General features: G+C 50.4%; 2 long non-coding RNA genes across 2 annotated transcripts; one reads left to right on the top strand and one right to left on the bottom strand.

Moving 5' to 3' along the window:
• Positions 1-3779: 3779 nt before the first annotated feature.
• On the bottom strand, positions 3780-8740 carry LOC121141870. The gene is made up of 2 exons (XR_005878798.1): positions 8308-8740; positions 3780-6095 (listed from the first exon to the last, which is right to left on the bottom strand). It is a non-coding gene; the product is annotated as an uncharacterized LOC121141870 (long non-coding RNA).
• Positions 8741-14069: 5329 nt separating this feature from the next.
• LOC110341593 lies at positions 14070-19721 on the top strand. Its single transcript, XR_002383561.2, has 2 exons — positions 14070-14271; positions 19075-19721. It is a non-coding gene; the product is annotated as an uncharacterized LOC110341593 (long non-coding RNA).
• Positions 19722-19933: the final 212 nt, after the last annotated feature.

The following is a 19933-nucleotide window of genomic DNA, read 5'->3' as shown; positions in this document are numbered from 1 at the left end:
CACACCTTGCAAACTGAAAGTATCCAGGCCTTGGATCTTTTTATTGCTTGGAAGCTGTGTGATAAGACACACATACTTCTACATTTTTGATAATAAGTTTTAAGGATTAGAAGTCACATCTGGTATAGGGGGCCCAAACTGCAAATTCGTGTCCGTAGGATCACACACCAATGGGCCTTAGTAAGAAGGTTTTTCTTGCCATTTGATAAAATATACATCCTTCATGATAACTCAAACTCTCCCAGAATTAGGAACAGAAAGAATATACCTCAGCACACAGTGAACACCTTATACAGCCATGCCGCACAGCCAACGCCGTACTAAGTAAGAAAAACCTGATCCAGGATAAGTGCCTGCTTTTGTCACTGATATCCAGCACTGACGTGGGAGTTCCAGTCAGAGCAGTGAGGTAAGAGAAAGATGAAATGAATACAACGCAGAAAGAAGATCAAACAAGAACACCATGGTGGCGTCTCACTTGTACAAATAAAGCCTGTCGGAGGGTCAGAGAATGGAGCTCGCCACTAGCTAACCCTAGAGGTCTGGAGGTCTGCACAGACAGACAGGAACTGAGATGGCTGGGTGGAAACAGGATATAGTCAGGGAGAGGCAGGAACTCGCCCTCTCATCTGCTGAGACGCTAAGGAGGTGAGGTGTGGCGGTGGTTTGCTCCTTCTCTCTGATCTCTCTGATCTCTCAGCATTTTCCTCTCTACCTAACTCCGGGTTTTATTACCTAGACCAATCAAGAACTCCATTTACAGGACACTGTGATGGTTAGGTTGCTTTTGTTGTTGTCTTGTTCTTGTGTTTTGTCAGCTTGACACAAGATAGACATCTGTGATGAGGGACGAGTCAGTTGAGGAGCTGTCCCCATGAGACTGGCCTGTAGACAAGTCTGGAGGGGATTTACTTGACTGATGATGATTCGTGTAAGAAGGCCCAGTCTACCGAGACCAGTGCCGTCCCTGAGCAGGTGGTTCTGGGTGATGTGAGCCAAGGAGAACAGATCAGTAGGCAGCATTCCCCCATGGTCTCTGCTTCAGTCCCTGCCTTGGCTTCCCTCAATGGAGGTCTTTAGTCTTATAAGCCAGATTTGTAACCCTTTCCTCCCCCAAAATTGGTTTCTGTCAGTCTTTTATAACAGCAACAGAAACCCAGCTAGGACAGGAATTAGTACCAGGAGTGGGGTATGCTGACTGTGTTTCTTTTTTGAAGGATTATGAAGGTGCTTACAACTTTGGGCTGGAAAAGCTATGAAGCGAACAGAGCTTAATGAAGTGCTCTATGACTACTTGGAGGACCGTGTTGAGAGAGGCATGGAGAATGGAGGCTGAAGTTTTGGAGGGAAACAGAGAAAGCAAGGAATAATTGGCATCAAAGAAAAGAACTGACAAGTACCAGTGAGGAGGTAGAAAAAGAAGGATTCTTACATACTCTCTATGGTAATGTATTTACCACAGACATTATGGAAGCAATATGAGAATTGCTCTTAAAAATTCAACTACAAAATCCAGGCATAGTGGCACGCCTTTAATCCCAGCACTTGGGAGGCAGAGGCAGGCAATCTCTGAGTTCAGGGACAACCTGGTCTACAGAGCAAGTTCCAAGAGAGCCAGAGCTATACAAAGAAACCCTGTTGTGAAAAACAAAGCAAAATAAACAAAAAATTCACAAACAATATGAGTTAACAGTCCTACTTTCTACGGGATGCATTTCCAAAGGAAATGACTCAGTATGCTGAAAATACATCTTGCACCCCAGGTTTATGGTAGCATTACTTCTAATATCTAAAATATAAAACCAACCCACATACCCTTGAATGAGTGGATAAAGAAAGCATGTTACCTTGACATTGTGGAACACCACGCTAGCTTTAATCTTTTTTTTTTTTTTTTAGTTTTTTGAGACAGGGTTTCTCTGTATTGTTTTGAAGGCTGTCCTGGAACTCGCTCTGTAGACCAGGCTGGCCTGGAACTCACAGAGATCCACCTGCCTCTGCCTCCCGAGTGCTGGAATTAAAGGCGTGCGCCAGCACCACCCGGCTAAGAAGTATGAAACCTTGCTGGGCAGTCGTGGCTCACACCTTTAATTCCAGCACTGGGAAAGCAGAGGCAGGCAGATCTCTGTGAGTTCAAGACCAGCCTGGTCTACAGAGTGAGTTTCATGACAGCCATAGCTACCCAGAGAAACCCTATCTTGAAAAACAAAAACAAAACAACAAAAGAGAGAGATGTTCACTGTCGTCATTTGACTATCCTGTTACCAATTCCCATTATATACACATACCAAAATATCAATACTCCACCCCATAAATACCCGTGTTATAAAGGTTAAAGGTTATCTTCAATTTATATGCATTTGTGTGTGTGTGCAAGCATGCACATGCACACAGGCGTGGAGTGGCACTATTAGGAGGTGTGACTTTGGTGGAGTAAGCGTGACTTTGTTGGAGGAGGTGTGTCACTGTGGGGGCGGGCTTTGAGGTCTCCTTTTCTCAAACTACACTCAGTTGCTTCTGCTGCCTGCGGATCCAGATGTAGGACTCTCAGCTCCTTCTCCAGCACCAGGTCTGCCTGCACGCCATGTTACACCATGATACTGGACTAAACCTCTGAAACTGTGAGCCCCAAGTAAAATGTTTTCCTTTGTAAGAGTCACTGTGGTCGGCCAGGCGTTGGTGGCGCACGCCTTTAATCCCAGCACTCGAGAGGCAGAGGCAGGAGGATGACTGTGAGTTCGAGACCAGCCTGGTCTACTGAGCGAGTTCCAGGACAGCCTCCAAAGCCACAGGGAAACCCTGTCTCCAAAAACCAAAAAAAAAAAAAAAGAGTCACTGTGGTCATACTGTACAGCAATGGAAACACTAAGATATGTGGTGTATAGGTGTATATGCAGATACAAAAACCTGTGCACACATGTGCAAATACAGGAACCTGTGCACATGCGTGTAGATACAAGAGCCCGTGCACACGAGTGCAGATACAGGAGCCCATGCACACACATGCAGATACAGGAGCCCATGCACACGCATGCAGATACAGGAGCCGTGAACATATGTGCAGATACAGGAGCCATGCACACGCGTGCAGATACAGGAGCCCGTGTACACATGTGCAGATACAGGAGTCCATGCACACGCATGCAGATACAAGAGCCATGCACATATGTGCAGATACAGGAGCCTGTGCACACGTGTGCAGATACAGGAGCCCGTGCACATGTGTGTAGATACAGGAGCCCGTGCACACGAGTGCAGATACATGAGCCCATGCACACGTGTGCAGATATAGGAGCCTGTGCACACGTGTGCAGATACAGGAGCCCGTGCACACGTGTGCAGATACAGGAGCCTGTGCACACGTGTGCAGATACAGGAATCCATGCACAGGCAGGAGAGCAGTTGTCATGTTGATACCTCACCCAGCTGGGATCTGGTGCCTGCTGACTTCCCTGGCCATACAGAACATGCCAATCATAGCAGCTATTCGGGGAAAGCCCCAGTCCACCCCTCCAGGCCACATCTGTGATGGGGACAAATGGCATGGACGACTTCTTCAGTCTGAAGAATGACATGGCATGTTAGATGCTATGCAACGAAAACTGGACAGAGACAGTAGCTGTCAGTTGTGACTCGTGGGAATCAGCCATTTGTTGGAGCCATCTGTGCCTGTCTTGGTGGGGCTTCGGTCAGATCCAGCCCGGTTCGTACCCGAGAGAGGGAGTGTGGACTGAGAAAAGGCAGATAAAAACGTGTAAGGAAAAGACAGAGGCACGGGATAGAGTCAGGAGGGCAATCCAGTGAACATGGATGCCCCAAGTTTATTCTTCAATGTTCATAAATATCCCAACCAAAAGAGGGAACATGGTATCATGTACACAGGAATAAACAGACTTTCTTCCTTAACTCCCCAAGCATTTGGTAACCACACCTCAGACTCAATTTCTTGTTAGCTGACCCAGAGGGTCAAGAGTAACCACACCTCAGCCCAAGTCTGTTGTTATTTAGGTAAGACATCCTGCAGTAGCCAAGCCTTAGACCTTTAGGTTTTGTGACTTACTAGGGACAGTTTCGAACTCTCTGACCTTGAGCCAAGATGAAGCAGAGCCCTCTTTATGGGCCTTGACAGCCATTGGCCAGATTATTGTCACCCTTTGTCTCTGCTACTTCGAAGAGACCTTCTCCTGCCACCCCTACCCTTAGAATCAGAGGTCACAGCCAGCTGCTGAGCGGACTGTGCAGGACTGTAACTCCAGACATCCTCCAGGACCCACCACCGGGCCCAGTGCCTTCTCTGTCCCACTGTAGCTGTCCACTGATGGGCCCTCCTGAGGCCGTGTCTCTATCCATGCGCATCGTTGTCATGAGATCCCCTTGAATCTGGGGTCTGTTCTCCGGGGGCATCCTTTGTGGCCTAGGCTGCAGAAACGTCCCTTTGGGCCAGGTCTGCGTTGCCCTCTGTGAAGTGGCCACACCAACCCAAGCCCAGGCTGGTGGAAACTGTCAGACTTAAGACTTTACTCATCAGCTCACTTAGGATGTGGGAGGCCCTGAGTGCAACCCCCAGTGCCTCGAAAAATAAAATGTGCCACGCAGTTGATGGTTTATAATTTACAAACACCCCTGGCTTATGCTTGAAGTCCCAGCTTCTCCCGAGGACCTTTTCCCCATTCACAGATGGTGCTGCTTTTGGGGGGGCTCTTAGCACCATGCACAGGGTCTTAGCTCCAGCACCCCTGTTCTTATGCCCTACAGTTTTATCCGCTGTAGGAAGCACTCAAACCCTGGCTCTGGGGGCAGCTGCCCCTGTGCCCTGTTTTTCTGGGTCCTGTTTGCAATCTGGGGGTTGTCTCCGTCTTTCAGGAACTGCTGGCGTTTTCACGGCTGAGGACCTCCAGCTTCTGTGGACGTTTGGGTGAAGAGCTATTCTACGTCGGCTTCGCCCTCCGTGGTGCCAGATGCACAAAGAGCGCGCGGCGGACATTCAGCAAATATTGTCTAAGTTCAAAGCACCGGAGAAACCCATTGATGAGCTGTCGCTTCGGACAGGAGGGGACGCGTCACTGAAGTGGGTTGTCTGTCAGCCCCGCTGTTCTCCAGCTCTGAGAAAGGCAGTGCTGGGGCTGAGGACGCAGAGCGCAGCTGGTAGTAGAGCACACTTAGCGAGTGCGAAGCCCTGGGTTCGAGCCCCAGCGCCCCATTCATTAGCGGAGCGTGGGGACAGAAGACTGTAATCCCAGCGCTCAAAGAGTGGAGGCAGGTGGACCAGAAGTTCAAAAAGTGTTGAAGGCTACCCTGGGATATTGGAGACACTGACTCAGATAGATAATATAAATAAATAGATTTTACAAAGAGAAAAGTAATGCAGGCAGTAACTCCTCCACTCACGGTGGGTTTACATGCCAATCAATTAATTATAAGCTGAAAATACTGCCAGTCAAGATGTCCACCGTACCCCCTCACTTATGAGCACCCCATATTAGCAGCACACACAGTACACCGGTTACCCGACCTCGTAGCTCTATGGCCAACAGGGAGTCCCATGCTCGCTGACTCCAGTGTCTCAGACAGCATCCACCCAAGATGAGTTGCAGATAAGTAGCAACCCACGCCATCACGAAGTTAGGAAACTACAAATCTGGCGTCCTAAATTGAGGAGCGTCTGTATAGATAGAGAACATGACAGCTGCCACCCATCTGTCCCCATACGGGGCTTGCCCTGGTCCACTGACACCAAAGAGCAGCCCAGTGTCACCGGCGTATACGTGCCTGCGTGTCGGGGTATGCACACGTGAATGCGTGTGTGGCGATTGTGGGCATTTACGGCGAGGGCTTAACACACATCCCATCTCTTCAGGCTGGCATCACAGCTCTGCGAGGAAACCACACTATACTCACAGTTTGTGAACACTGAGCTCGGTGATGCTGGAGTGTTGGCCTTCACCGCGTGTCCCAGCCAGTAGACAGATGTTCAGGGTTGAGCTGGAGCACTTACACGTCAAGGCCTGCTGTCTGTGATGAAGAAGACGGGGCAGAGGGAACGAAGACGCTGGTCTCTTCTGCCCTCAGACGCGTTAACATCCGCAGGGTCCACACTGGGGGAACACAGTGCTTAGACAATTGAGCTACGTCCTTCCCTAAACCATCCTAATTTCCCCTTCTTCCTCCCTCCCTCCTTCCTTTCCTCTCTTTTTGAAAGACAAAGTCTTTCTCTAGCCCGGGCTAGCCTGGAACTCATGATCCTCCTGCCTCAGCCTCCCAAGTGCTGATATTGGAGCTGTGTAGCCACCACTGCCAATCTTTTTTTCCCTTTTGGGGCACAGACTTCCGTTTGGATGCCGGTCCACCCCCACCCATCAACCACTTCTCTCTGACCCAGATTCAAGTTCCTGAAGCCCACCATCTCCGATGTCCTGACTCATGAGCCATGTGGCTCATTGCCCGAGACCTGGAAGGATGACGGATAAAGATTATGTCCTACCGTCTCCCCCAGTCTCCCTGTCCTCCAAGCCAACATCTAGTCCAAGGGCAAAAAGCATGGGGTCTGTGTCTGTCCTGGCTCTTGTCCTGGCTCCTCCACAGCACCAACCCAGAAGGACACTGCCTTCAAAGACCTCCCAGAGAAGGGGCTCTTATTCTACGCAGTCGAAGCTGCCTTTGGAGCACATCTGGATGTTTTAGGGTTGACGGAAGTTGGATGAAGAAAGAGGCAGCCACAGTTACTGATGGTTTTTGTGTGTGTGTGTGTGTGTGTGTGTGTGTGTCTGTGTGTGTGTGTGTCTATGTGTGTGTGTGTGAGTGTGTGTGTCTATGTGTGTGTGTGAGTGTGTGTGTGTCTATGTGTGTGTGTGTGTGAGTGTGTGTGTGTCTATGTGTGTGTGTGAGTGTGTGTGTGTCTGTGTGTGTGAGTGTGTGTGTGTCTATGTGTGTGTGTGAGTGTGTGTGTCTATGTGTGTGTGTGTGAGTGTGTGTGTGTCTATGTGTGTGTGTCTGTGTGTGTGCGTGTGTCTATGTGTGTGTGTGAGTGTGTGTGTGTGTGAGTGTGTGTGTGTGTGTGTGTGTGTGTGTGTGTGTGTGTCCTGGCACTCAGCACTTGGCTGAGGATGTCATCCCGCTGTCCCAGTCCTTCCTTCTCGGTACCTTCCCCCATCTCTGACTTTGTTCCTCCCTCCCGAGTGTTACCCTTCCCGTCCTGGTACCCGTGTCTAACTCTCCAAAGAGCTGAGTAGGCATTTCTTCTCCCCTCTATCCGTGGCGCACCCTCCCTGCCCCCAATTCACACACCTGACAGCTGATGGGTGGATGTGTGCTTGTCACTTAGTGGAGACCAATGGCATTTTAAAAGGTTACAGCCCAGGGACAGACACCTTGTGAGTTTCTTTATTCATGAAGCCTCACTCCTCTTCCTGGGATTGATGGGTGACAGCTCTCGGCTCTTGGCCTTCCTTGAATGTGTTTACAGTTGCCTCTAACGTGCATCTTTAATCAAAGGGGCCGTGACTCATCGACGAGGCGTCAGAATATTACCCAGCATCTCATTAAGATGTTAATGGTGTCTGTCCAGCTGTATTGATCCTGATGTCAACTATTCTTGGAATAATAAGTAAAGTTGATTTTTAAAATTTGATCTTGCAACCATGCTGAGTGGTAAGCTAGGCAAGGAGGTTCTGAAGGGAAACCAACGTCTTGGTGGCCTCCGTGGAATGGGCATTAAAAAAGAGGCAATGTCAGGGAGCACTGTTAACCTCAAACTGGATTTGGAGAGAGTTCCCACAAATCCATGGACTATGTTTCTACCTTCCTAAGCAAATCAATCAGCAATGGTGGCTTTGAATCCCTGCCTTGTAAATGTCTCTAATAGCCTGAGCATTTTTAGTGCTAGCATCAATAAGCCCAGACTGCACGGGGCCCACATTTGGAGAACCGTTTGGCGTTCTCCAAAACCAAGGCGGGCGTCCTCTCTCATCCGACTGCTCCTTCTCTTGCCTCACTCACCTTATCCCTGAGGCAGTCAGAGCTGCGTCTTCCCGAAGGTCTAGCTGGGGCTGTGCAGAGGCAGTAGAGGTTAGACCTTTCCTCCAGTCAACTCGAAAGCCAGAAACTTTGCTGCAACTACTTCCCATGTTCTCATCCTGACACCCGCCCTACTCTGTGCCCAGCCGACACCCTACCCAAGGTAGCCCTGCTTAATTTGAACATCACACAAGCCTCTGCATGGTGGCCTGTGCTCTTTGCTGGCTTCGAATCTTGCCTGGCTCCTCTTCGGGGACAAGTGGGGACCACGTCTCTAGTTTACTCTAGCCTTACCTGTTGGGAAGACAGTGGGTATTCAATCCAATTCTAGTTGAGCACTTGTTGGTTCAAGTGTGCAAAAAGACTTGAGTTCGATCCTCAGAACCTACTAAACAACGGCAGCAAAAAAAAAAAAAAAAACCATCAACACAAACAAAGCCACAGGAAGGTGGTGTGTGTCTCTGATATCAGTGCTGAGTGACAGCGACAGCAGGTGTCTGGGGTTCATTGACCCGCCAGGCTGGCCTAATTGGTGAGCTCCAGACAAGTTAGAGATCTTCTCTCAAAACACAAGGTGGACAGCTCCAAAGGGACAAGGTCATACTCTGGCCTCTGCGTACACGTGTGCCTGTAACACACACACACATACACACACACACACACACATACACATGTGTACCTATACACATGCGCACACACACACATACACAAAGACACACACACACACACACACACACACACTGCTGATTGAATCGATGAATGGAAAGTCTCCTAAAGCCAGGAAGGATCCCAGAATGCCCTGAAGGAATTATCCTGAAAAAGAGTCTATCCAAAAAAAATAATAATAATAAGCAAAAAAAAAAAAAGCATCAAGGGGAGAAGCCGGTAGGAAACGACCCACTCAGGAGCACAAGCAGGAGCCCGGGGTGCACATCTACACCTCCAATTGCTGCCTACAGCTCTCTCCAAGGGGAAAACCTCTGGCATGGGTCCGTGACTCAGAACCCAAGGGCCGCGGTCTCGAGACGTGTGCAAGCCCAAGTCAACATTCCCAGAACAAACACCCACACCAGAAGTGGCAAGGACGGCTGACACACCACATCACTCCCGCAAGCCAGGGCCAGGCCCTGTTGGTAGATGGTTATCATTCCTCAGGACCCGCCATCCCCGCCCTGGCGGAGCTGATGCCCGTCAATGGGTCCATTCAGGCGGCCCGCTTTGCATATTATTCTTAATAAACATTCATAGCTCAGGCCACAATGGCCCTTTCAAGGCTCCTACTTTGAATGTGTGTGAACGACAGAGTGCCTTTGTGTACTTACATGTAAAAATACACTGGCCACCCTGTTGATACACAGCATATATATTTATAAATATTTATCACCAAGTCGTGGCTGACATTTCCAAAATGCTGCATTTGAATTGGACTCCGGCTTTTTTCTGTCTCCAAAGCTGAGAGGCCAGACGAGGTTAATTAATCCAATTTGGCCTAATAATGTGCTTCGTAATGATCTCCATGCCCTGGGTTATTTGTCAAGGGGGAGGGGCTCTCACAGGGTTTATGACTCCAGGCTGGATCTCCTGCCAGCCACGGCAATGGAGACACTGTGCCCACAGTGCCTCTAGGGGGACAACTAGGGACAGATAGTTGTAAGTGAAGCCCCAAGTCCGGACTTGGGTGATTCCCAAGAGAGGTAACGTTGTGGTCAATGGAGCTTCTCTCCCGGGTCTGTCCCTGCCCCTTGCCTGAGCCCCCAGATGCACAGGATGGACATTCTGAGTATATGTTCATGAGCGGGGGTGGATCCCCCGGCTTTCAAGGCTGTTTCCACCCATGAACACTGACGGGATGTCAGATGCGACCAGCATGTCTGCTCAGGACTGGCCAGCAGGAGTTCCTGTCCTTTGGACCGCGATGGAGTAGGCTGGGAGAAGGCGTGCCTTGCAAACATGGACACGCATGAAGAGACCACATGGCAGCCCGGAACTCCAGCGCTGGGGGAGGGTGGGCATGGGGGAAAGACAGCTGGATCCCTTGGGGTCATCAGCCAGCCAGCTTAGTCTGATCTGCAAGCCCCAGGTCCCTGCCCTAAAACCAAGGTGGAATGCACCTGGGGATGCTACCAAGGTTGACTCACCTGCCAGCAAAGGCAGCTCAGCATCCTAACAGGAGGCCTTCAAACCATATCTCAGTTACCCGGAAGTAGATAACATCCCACACACGCTCCACGGAAGGAGCCCCTCCCTCCCTCCAGTGGCTTGTACTTACTCCTAAGAATGCTGTTGGCCAGTCCCTGTCTCCATCCCAGGTGACCTCCCAGGTCACAGAGCAGCCCATGCAGACTGCTTGCTTGTTATGGCTTAGATACGAAAGGCTCACAGCATGGCCACTTGGCCCCCCGGCTGGTGGCTATCATTGGGGAAGGTTGTGAGGACTTTATGAGGTTGAGCCTTGGTAAGGGTGGAGCCCCCGGGGGTGGGCTTGGAAGCCCTTGGAGCCCAGCCTCACTCTGTCACTGCCTGTTTCCTGACTGTGGGTGCCATGCCACCGGCTAACCTCTTACTCCTGCCACCGTGCTCTCCCTGCCTCGCTAGATTGCATCCCCTGCAACCGTGAGCCACAATGAACCCCCTCCTGGCTGCTGCTTGTCCCACGCCCTTTGTCTCAGCGTTGTGAAAGGAAACCTCACTACCTCCATGGCCCAGCTCTAGCGAGGCCGGTAGGGCCGGTGGGATTTTCCATCCACACCACCTAGACTTGCTCATTTTCACCTTCTGTCTCCTCCTTTAAGGCCCAGGGGGCCAGTCCCTTCCACTGAGGGCTCAAACGGAACTTAAGGGGCCAGGTCCGAGTGCAAACTGCCTCTAGTGTATGGGACACACCTAGCACACCTCAGTCCCCAGGGGTTTCTGACCCTCAGCTGCCGGCCTGCCTCAGTGGGGGACCAGTGGGTCCTAAAGCCCGCCATCTCTGTACCCGTGGCTTCTGAGAATCAACTCGGGTCTTCTGCTTAAATGAGGCAAACCTTTTTTACACTCACTGAGCCGCCTCTGCAGCCCTGGCAATTCTTTTCCGTGCACTGTACAGTTTAACAACAACCACACAAAAGGTACAGGTCTCCATGGCAGACTTGAGTTAAGTTGAACAGCATGAAATTCCCAATTTTGTAAGTCTGACACAGTTAAAATCCAGCAGTTTCTGATGCTTTGCAATCACGGGCAGCCAATGTGTAAGTTTCAGAGGCAAGAGTTTAGAGACAGGGCGGGGGGGGGGGGCTGGGGAGAAGATTCAAAGGTTAGAAGTTAGAAGCCGTAGCTGCTTTTCCAGAGGACCCCAGCTTGACCCTCAGCACAGCAATCTGTAACTCCAGCTCCATGGAGGCTGATGCCCTCTTCTGGATTCCTTGGGCATGCAGGCATGCAAGTGATTCACAGGCGTGTAAAACATACACACACACACACACACACACACACACACACAAAACACAAGAACAACAAATTAATATTCTTTTGAAAAGATAAGCAGATCTTGGTGAGTTTGTGGCCAGCCTGGTCTACAGAGCACGTTCAAGGACAGCCGGGGCTACACAGAGAAACCCTGTCTCAAAAGAAACAAACAAACGAGCAAGCCATCCTGTCCCCCAATAAAGAGTAAGAATCAAGAAAAGAAACACACAAAGAAGGAGGAATTCATAAGGAAAAAGAACCCCTGGATGAAACGGCACCATCCATGGCCACTGTCCCTCGTCAGGACACACACTGCATGGTTTTGAGGGTGAATTTGATTTGCTCTTCCAACCAAGGAGCTCTGTTCTACAACGGACTCATTTCAAAGTGGGTATTTAGCCTGCATTTGTTGACTGATGGATGAACACGGAGGTCAACCGGAGGTCTGCCGGCACCCCGAAACAGAAGAACGGAGAGCAAAAACACAACTGTCTGCCTGAGCTACGGAGGAGTTCTGACATCTGTGGTTTCCCATTTGGAGTAATTTGTCAGGTGACCTTGAATGGAAATGCTAGCTCTTTTTTGTGGCTGTGGAGAAGGAGGATAATATTTATTCCATACAGGGCAGCACTAACGGGGTGAAAGGTGCTTCTTCACTAGGACTGTGAGGAAGGAAGACGGTGTAATAAATACTAATTATAATAGCCATGCTGGCTTGGAAGAAAAATGTCCTTAAGAAAACGGAGGAAGGAAAGAGAGATCTGTCCAAAAGAAAGTCTCCTGGGACAGCCTCCTGGGTCACAGACGCATGCTGGCCTGAAGGAACCAGAAGGGACAGAAAGCCTTTGCTTCTCAATTGTTCATGCAGAATTTCATATTTCAATCGTCAAATTATCTCAACTGTGGCGTGTTTGGGGCCAAAACTTGCAAGCAATTACGCCTTTCTTCGCTTTACATAAAAATGCTAAGATTGAGCGTTTAAACGCTAAGGTCGCAAATTAGCCCACGTAATAACTCCAGTGTATACAACGTTGCACATTTCACCTGGCCCCTGGCAGATGGTTGGGTCCTTCAGGGATTACTTCAACGTTCTGTGGCTCCCTGACTCCAATCCTTTGTCCCTTTATCCGGCCGTCAGGAAATAAACGGATTCAGCTGCTTGAACTTACAGCGTGGATCTACCAACCCCTGCCCCTCCCGTCTGGTTCTGTTTCCTCCAAGCCTGGAACACACGTTGGGTCCACGGTGAGATTCACACGCCTCCTCGGCTGCATACCATAGCAGCTCCTGGGAGAGAGGCCAATAGGCTTAGTTTGCGGCCAGCCCGGTAAGGGCTGGTAATTGACACTTGAACAGGACATGTTGCATTCCTTCATAGTTCGGCAGTAATTGAATACACATGAGCCCCCTGCACGGTGACCCTGGAGTGTGCCACACACCTGGAAGTAGTGAGGTTCAATTAATGTGTCACTGCCACTAATAGTGGCTACTGGTGAGAACCACCAGTCACCCGCCCAGGCCATGCAGCTGGGGACAGAGTGGGGAGCAAGGAACAATATTCCAGGCAATTTACCTAACGGCGCCTGTTCATTTCCCACAGAGCTATGTTTGCCCTAAAACTTCCAAAGCGGCCAACAGACCAAAGAAGACAGTGACTCAGCAAAAGTTTCCACTGAGTGCTGAATCACAGGCGTGCGCCACTACACTCGGCCTCTGTGGCATCTTTATTGTTCTCCAAGCTGTGTGCCCGCGTGTCTCTGTGGCTGTTCACACGTGAGCGAAGGCACAGACAGGCCAGAGAAGTCCCTTGGGCGGGAGTGACAGACGGTTGTGAGCAGTTTGATATGGATGCTGGGAACTGAACCCGGCCCTCCACAACAAGACGGTGTGTGCTCCCTTAGGCCCGCTCTCCAGTCCGTTAAACACGAACAAACCTGAACGGCCAAACACCAAGAGGCAAATGCAAGAATGGGATGGACCTCATTTTCCTGCTCTTCACTATTCCTCAAGAAGCCGTACAGCGTCACCGTGGCAAAGGCCCCTGTGGCCATCGGCACAGACAGGAGAGGCCCTCGGGAGGGAAAGAATCCGTACGGTGGCGACTTGGAACACGCATGCACACCAGGCCAGCAACAAGGTGTCGGGGAGAGTCCTAAGCAGTCTGTCTGCAGTCTTCAGGGGCATCCCGGAGAAAGCAAGCAGCATCTGCAGCGGAGGAGAGACCCGGCCCCAGCTGCAGGCGGGAAAGCACGGAGCATGCCAGCCCCAAGCCCCACTTGACAGCGCTGGGAGGAGCTCTGTCACCTTGGCATTCCTTAGGCTGCAGACCAGAACCGGGACCCAAGCTGGAGCTTACGGTTTGGACCTTTCAGAGCTGGAGAGTTGACGTCTCTTCCCCCATCCATGCCCAGTTTTGTTTGTCTTCCCCGTGGAGAGAAGCATCCTCCTGAGGGTCTGCAGGAGAGAGGACCTGAGAGAGAACGACCGCATCCCTGTCTTCAGGGCCCGTTTGAGTCCCAGTGGGGAGACATCCTGAAGGGCAGCAAGTCTGAGAGTGGACAGTGAGTCCACAAGAGTGATGAGACTATTAGCTGCCCCTCCCTGTGTAGACTCTGTTCCCTTGGCCTGTTGATGCTGAACTTGGCCGCATTGTTTTCTTAGTCAACTGAGAACAGGAGTGATATTTGGTGCTGCTGGGTAAAAGCCGTAAAAATTCTCAGGCGGAGCCCATTTACTTTCCCTTCCGTTTCTGCCATGAAACCAGCTTGCCCTGATAGACACCAGGTCTTAAATCTCCAGCTTGAATCCCAGGTAAGAAGAGTAAACCAAGTATACACAGAACTAAGCCTGAAATTGGATAAGAAATTTTAGGGGCTGTTTGTTATCACATATACCAGTCAGAAAAAAGCTAACCGATACAGTCCTGGTGACAATGCAGCCAGGATTGGCAGGTGAGGCATTCTCTGTCTCCTTCAGTAGTGAGCACCCCTCCTGGCTCCCCAGGGGGAACTCTCTGGGCAGTTCACGAAGATAGCACCTCAGGAGGAGTTGGTGTAGCCCTACTGAGGAAGCCATGAAAGGAAAACTGTCCTCCATGCAAGGCCTGGAGGTCCCCTGTGGGCATGGGGACCCCCCACCTTGATGGCTTGACAGCCATGAAGCACTGTCCCGGTGGGTACTGCCGATGACAAAGCCACGGAGCCCAGAAGACACCAGGCTCTGAGCTCTGGGGTTGAGATTTTTCACTGCTGGGTTTTGATTTTGATCTGATTGTTTTTAACGCCTCGGTTCTTCCCTCCTTTTGGAATAAGAGAGATGTAAGTTGTTTCATTTTACAGATGGCCACAGTTAAGAGACTTTGACCTGTTAAAGAGACGCTGAACTTTCAACCCATTGGCGTTTTCTCAAAGACTAGGGGACTTTTGAAATCATATGTTGTCAAGGGGAAGTCTTCCCGCCAGCCTGGTTCTAGAGCCGCATCAGTCCCAAATAAACACACAGAAGGCTATATTAATTATGAAGCTGTTGGCCTTGCTTGTTTCTTACTGGCTAGCTCTGACTTAAGTATTTATCCCATGATTGTTAATCTAAGTATTTCTCTTACCAGAGAATAGTTCCGGGCTCCTACCCCACGGTGTTACATCTTGACTCTGCGTTTTCTCTTTCCCAGAGTTCTCCTCGACTCCTAGTCCCACCTATCTTGGTTCCCTATTGGCCCAACAGTGCTTTATTGACATATACATAGGACTTCCCCCATCAATATGTGTTTTATGTTGTGATTTTTAACGTGAGATCTTGAAGACAAACAAAAAAACAGTTATGGTTTAACAGTGGTGTGTTGGCACATCACACTGACAAGGAGCAGAGTGTTCCAGTTAGTTTTTATTGTCAACGTGACACAACCTAGAGTCTCCTGAAAGGGGGAAACCTCGGGTGAACAATTGCCTCAATCGGATTGGCCTGTGGCCATCTCTGTGAGAGGCTGTCGTGATTGAGGGCTGTGGGAGATCCCCCTCCGCTGTGGGTGACACCATTCCTAAGCAGGTGGGAGAAGGCAGCTGAGTGTGAGTCAGAGAGTTAGCTGGTGAGCCACGCTCTCCCGTGGTTTCCACTTCAGATCCTGCTCTGACTCCCCTTAATGACGGACTGACCTGGGAGTTAACACCACATAAACTCTTCCCTGAGGGCTTCTGGCTGGAGTATTGATGGGGAAAGTGCTTCTGTGTATATGCTATGCTATTGGTTTATTAAATAAAGCACTATTGGCCAATAGGGAAGCAAGATAGGTGGGACTAGGAGTCGAGAAGGATTCTGGGAAACAGAGGCACAGTCAGTCACGATATAGGACGCCAGAGGAGTAAGGGCTCCGGACCCTTTCTCTGGCAAGAGAAAACCACGTGGAAATACTCAGATTAGCAGTTATCGGTTAATAATTAAGTCAGAGATAGTCAATAAGAAACTAAGCAAACGGCCAGCAGCTTCATAATTAATATAGTGTTGCGTGTGTTATCTGGGGGCTGAGACAGCTGCGGGACCCAGGCGGCTGGCGGGAAGAATGCACGTTACATGGAATATTGCCACAGAGTGACGGAAAGCCAACCTTTGCAAGGACAGTCAGAATCCACCGTTGTCGAGAAGCCTGAACTAAATTGGTTTGCTGTCCGCCATGCTTCCCATAACTGTGAGAAAATATTTTAGATGAGCCTAGGGCTCAGGAGATGGCTCAGTTGGTAGAGGCACTAGCCACCAAGTCTGAGGACCTGAGTTCCATGCCTGGGACCCACATGGTAGACAGAGAGAACCGACTTCCAGAAGTCCTCCACAAGTGTACCATGTCACAGGAGTCTCCCCCAAACACAACACAGAAAGCAGAGGAATACATTTTAAAGGATAATCAAATTAGAAAGAGAAGGCTAGTCTGGCTGTTCTGGGCTGCCAGTCTCTGACTATTTGAACCTGATTTACAGGACCTCTGGTGGAGCATGGCTGATCACCTCACAACAAGGAGACAGGTGGCCACTCAGGGTGACTTCAGAAGGGCAGGGTGTCTTCAGCAGTGACTCCAGAACAATTAATTCCTCAAATTCTACAGCTCGGGGCTGCTGCTTCCTTTAGATTTCCTCTGGTCAGACATCAGTGTTCCTGGAAAGGGCCACACTCCAAAGACAGTTTTATTGAGATATCTGTTCTAGCATTTTCTTTTCTTCATGTTTGTGTGGCGTGTATGTGCATACGCATGTCTGCAAGTGTATGGGCGCGTGTTGGAGGAGGTCACGCTTGTGGAGGTGCAAGGTTGGGTGAATGAGATCGAGACTGCTACTCTACCCTCTTCACTGAGGCAGGGTGTCTCAGTCAAACCCAGAGCTCACTGATGCAGCGAGCCTTGCTAGCCATCTTGCTCTGCGGATGCCCTGTCTCCACTTTCTGAGCCTGGGTTGCCATCCCCACCCGGCCCTGCTACTCTGTGGGGCTGCCTCACTCCTGCCCCATCCCAAATCCTGGCTGTTAGAAGCAGAATGGGCAATGTTGTCTGGATGCCACAGCGCCCCCCCCAAAGGTGGCTCAGCTTCTAACAGAACCGTGCATGAGCTCTTGTCATCCGTGGAAGAGCCATCTTCAATATCTCAGCCTAGCACTGCAGAAGAGGCAGCCAGCTATCCCCCGTCAGCACCCGGCCATGAGGCATGGACAAGCTCAAGAACAAAGACAGCTTTAGACACAGACGCTAGGGGGAAATGTGAAGACGACGATTCTTGGTCCTTCCTAATTCCTTGTACATGAACCGGTAATATCTATCATTTATTTTTGGACACAGAGTCCATGCAGCCCAGGCTAGCGTCAGACCTCAGTACATAGCCAAGGATGACCTTGAACTTCTGACCCTTCTCTCTCCCCTCCCTGGGATTACAGATGTGTACCTGGAACCCAGGGCTTGCCGAATGAACGCTAGACCAGCAGCATACATCCTTCAGGCCTGTGTGTGCAAATGCTTCACACAAGACAAAAGTTAGCACCAAGGTGTGGCTTGTTAGGAGGAATGCCGTTAACCAAGCACAAGAGTGTGTAACCGCCAAGTGTGTAACTGCCATGCCATCGGAGTAACTGACAGCTCTCACGCTACAATAAATACAGCTCATCAAATGTGAAAACGGCAACAGCAAAACACATTAATGAGTGAACAACGCACCAGAGCACCACAAAACAAAACAGGGGGTCATTGTGCCTGAGGGCGAGGAACTCCACCACTAGGTGGGACTCGAGAAACAGACTCAGTTTTACTTGTGGTAGTCATGCACACCCTAGTTAGAGAGAAAAAAAGTAGCCTGGGTGTAGCCCCACGGTAGAATGCTTGTCCAGCATGCCCACGACTCTGGATTCCAACATCAAGCCTAGCACAGCAAAGGGGGTGAGGAGATGAAGGGGGGAGGGGAAAGGGAGGGGGAGGGGCGGGAGGGGGAGGAAGAGGGAGTAGGATGGATGGGGAGGGGAGGGAAGGGGGTTGATCACTACAGCTGTGATGCTCACCCGGATAAGGACACCCTGCACATCTTCTAAGCGACCCCGCTACACTCTCCCAGGCACAACCTTCATCTCCCCTTCTCGCAGCACTGACCTCCGAGGGCTTGTCGTCAGGCATCTGGGTGTGACAGCCACCGCTGGCTCCACGAGGAGCAGGTGCCGTCAGCCTTGGTGACTTGGGTTGTGTTTGTCCTTTAAATCCGTATTATCTTTTATTTAAAGGCCCATTCCTTCCCACCACTTGTAGGAGTCTTTCAAAATAAGGTGTTTTGGGTGTTTTCTTTTCTCTCTCTTTTTTTTCTTTCTCTTAATGGTTTGGTCTCCAAAAAGTCTTCCTTTTCCAGGGTCCAGAGAGTTTTGGAGGTTAAGAGTGCTTGCTGCTCTTGTAACACACAAGGCTGGCAACCGTCCGGAACCCCAGCTCTAGGAGGCCCACCGTCCTCGTCTGGCCTCTGAGGGCACTTAGACACATGTGTATAAACACAAATGCACACACAGTAAAATAAGAACAAGTCATTTTTTTCCCAATCTCCCATTTTCAGAGACCATGACTGAGAGATCAGGTGCTGTGAGCAGGGGAAGGGAACACTGTGTAGAACCACGTGGTCAACAACTGTTTCCTCGTTTAGTCCCAGAACACTGGACATGCGGTGTCTTTTCCTCAGGCGGGGGAGACGCCTGGGTTAACAGGTGGGAAGGGCTGCTGTGCAAGCTCAAGGACCTAGGATCAACCCCTGCCTCCACAGAAAGCTCCGGATGCTGAGGTGGGGAGCTAGGGAGGCGGAGACAGGAAGACCATGGACTCACAGTCTCCCATCATGCTCTCTGATATGCTCAAGATTAACTCTTTTAAAAAATAAGTTCTTGTTGGGCAGTGGCGGCGCACACCTTTAATCCCAGCACTTGGGAGGCAGAGGCAGGGGGATTTCGGTGAGTTTGAGGCCAGCCTGGTCTACAGAGAGGATAGCCAGGACTACACGGAGAAGCCGTGCCTCGTTGTTTGTGTGAGCATATGTGTGATGTGACGGTGTGTGCTGCAGCTCACGTGTGTAGGGCAGAGGAGCCCCATAGTGTGTCATTTCCCTTTCTTTACAGGTCCCTGGGATCAAACTCAGACCGTCAAACTCTCTGTGACAACAAGAAGCCGAGACCTCCCTTCTTTATCCACACGGAGAGAGTGGAGCGTGAACTGGGCGTGAGCCGAGGCTATGAACACTCCAAGCCCGCTCTTCCAACCAGGCTGGATCACCCTGACGGTTCCGTAACCTCCCGAAACAGCACCACCATGTTCAAGTGCCTAAGCCTAGAGGGGACACTGTCATCCAAACCACCACAAACCCCAAGGACCACCGCCCCCAGGGCCTCCCTCCTTGTGCAGGCCACACCTCCTAGGTAGTATGTTCAAAATGTGAGCCTGTGGGGTGGGGCATGCTCTCACCATATTGAACAGCGGCGGCAGAGTGAATGCAAGCCTGCACCACTTGTAGATGCTATGAGAACACAGGCCCTGAGCGCATCCATTCCACATCACCTGGAACTAATTCTGACACAAGGGCTAAGGAACCGTTCCCGATTAGAGACTGATGAGACACGACAGCCGAAGGAAAAGCACCATCCTGTACTGGAGCCTGGGGCGGGGCAGAAGTTATAGAGGACATAGTTTGGTAAATTGATGGCATTTGAATATAAACTTTGGATTGGATAATAGTACTTTTTGACAATAAATTTCCTAATTTTAGTAATCATTCTGAGGTCATGTAGGAGAACATTCCTTTTCTTAGGAGATGGCTGGGTGAAGAATTTGTGGGCCAGCGAGGGGGCATGGTGTCTCCAGCTTGTCTTCTAATGAGTCAGAGAGAGTGGGAAATCAAACGGTAGGGGGCTTGAACAATTGGGACTCAGGCGAAGAAAAATGTTCCCTGCGCTTTCCTAGCAACACACTTTGGAAACTGCA

This window comes from Mesocricetus auratus, unplaced genomic scaffold (genome assembly GCF_017639785.1).
Source record: "Mesocricetus auratus isolate SY011 unplaced genomic scaffold, BCM_Maur_2.0 Super-Scaffold_100008, whole genome shotgun sequence".
Taxonomy (NCBI): Eukaryota; Metazoa; Chordata; class Mammalia; order Rodentia; family Cricetidae; genus Mesocricetus; species Mesocricetus auratus.
This window is presented reverse-complemented; position numbering and strand designations above follow the sequence as displayed.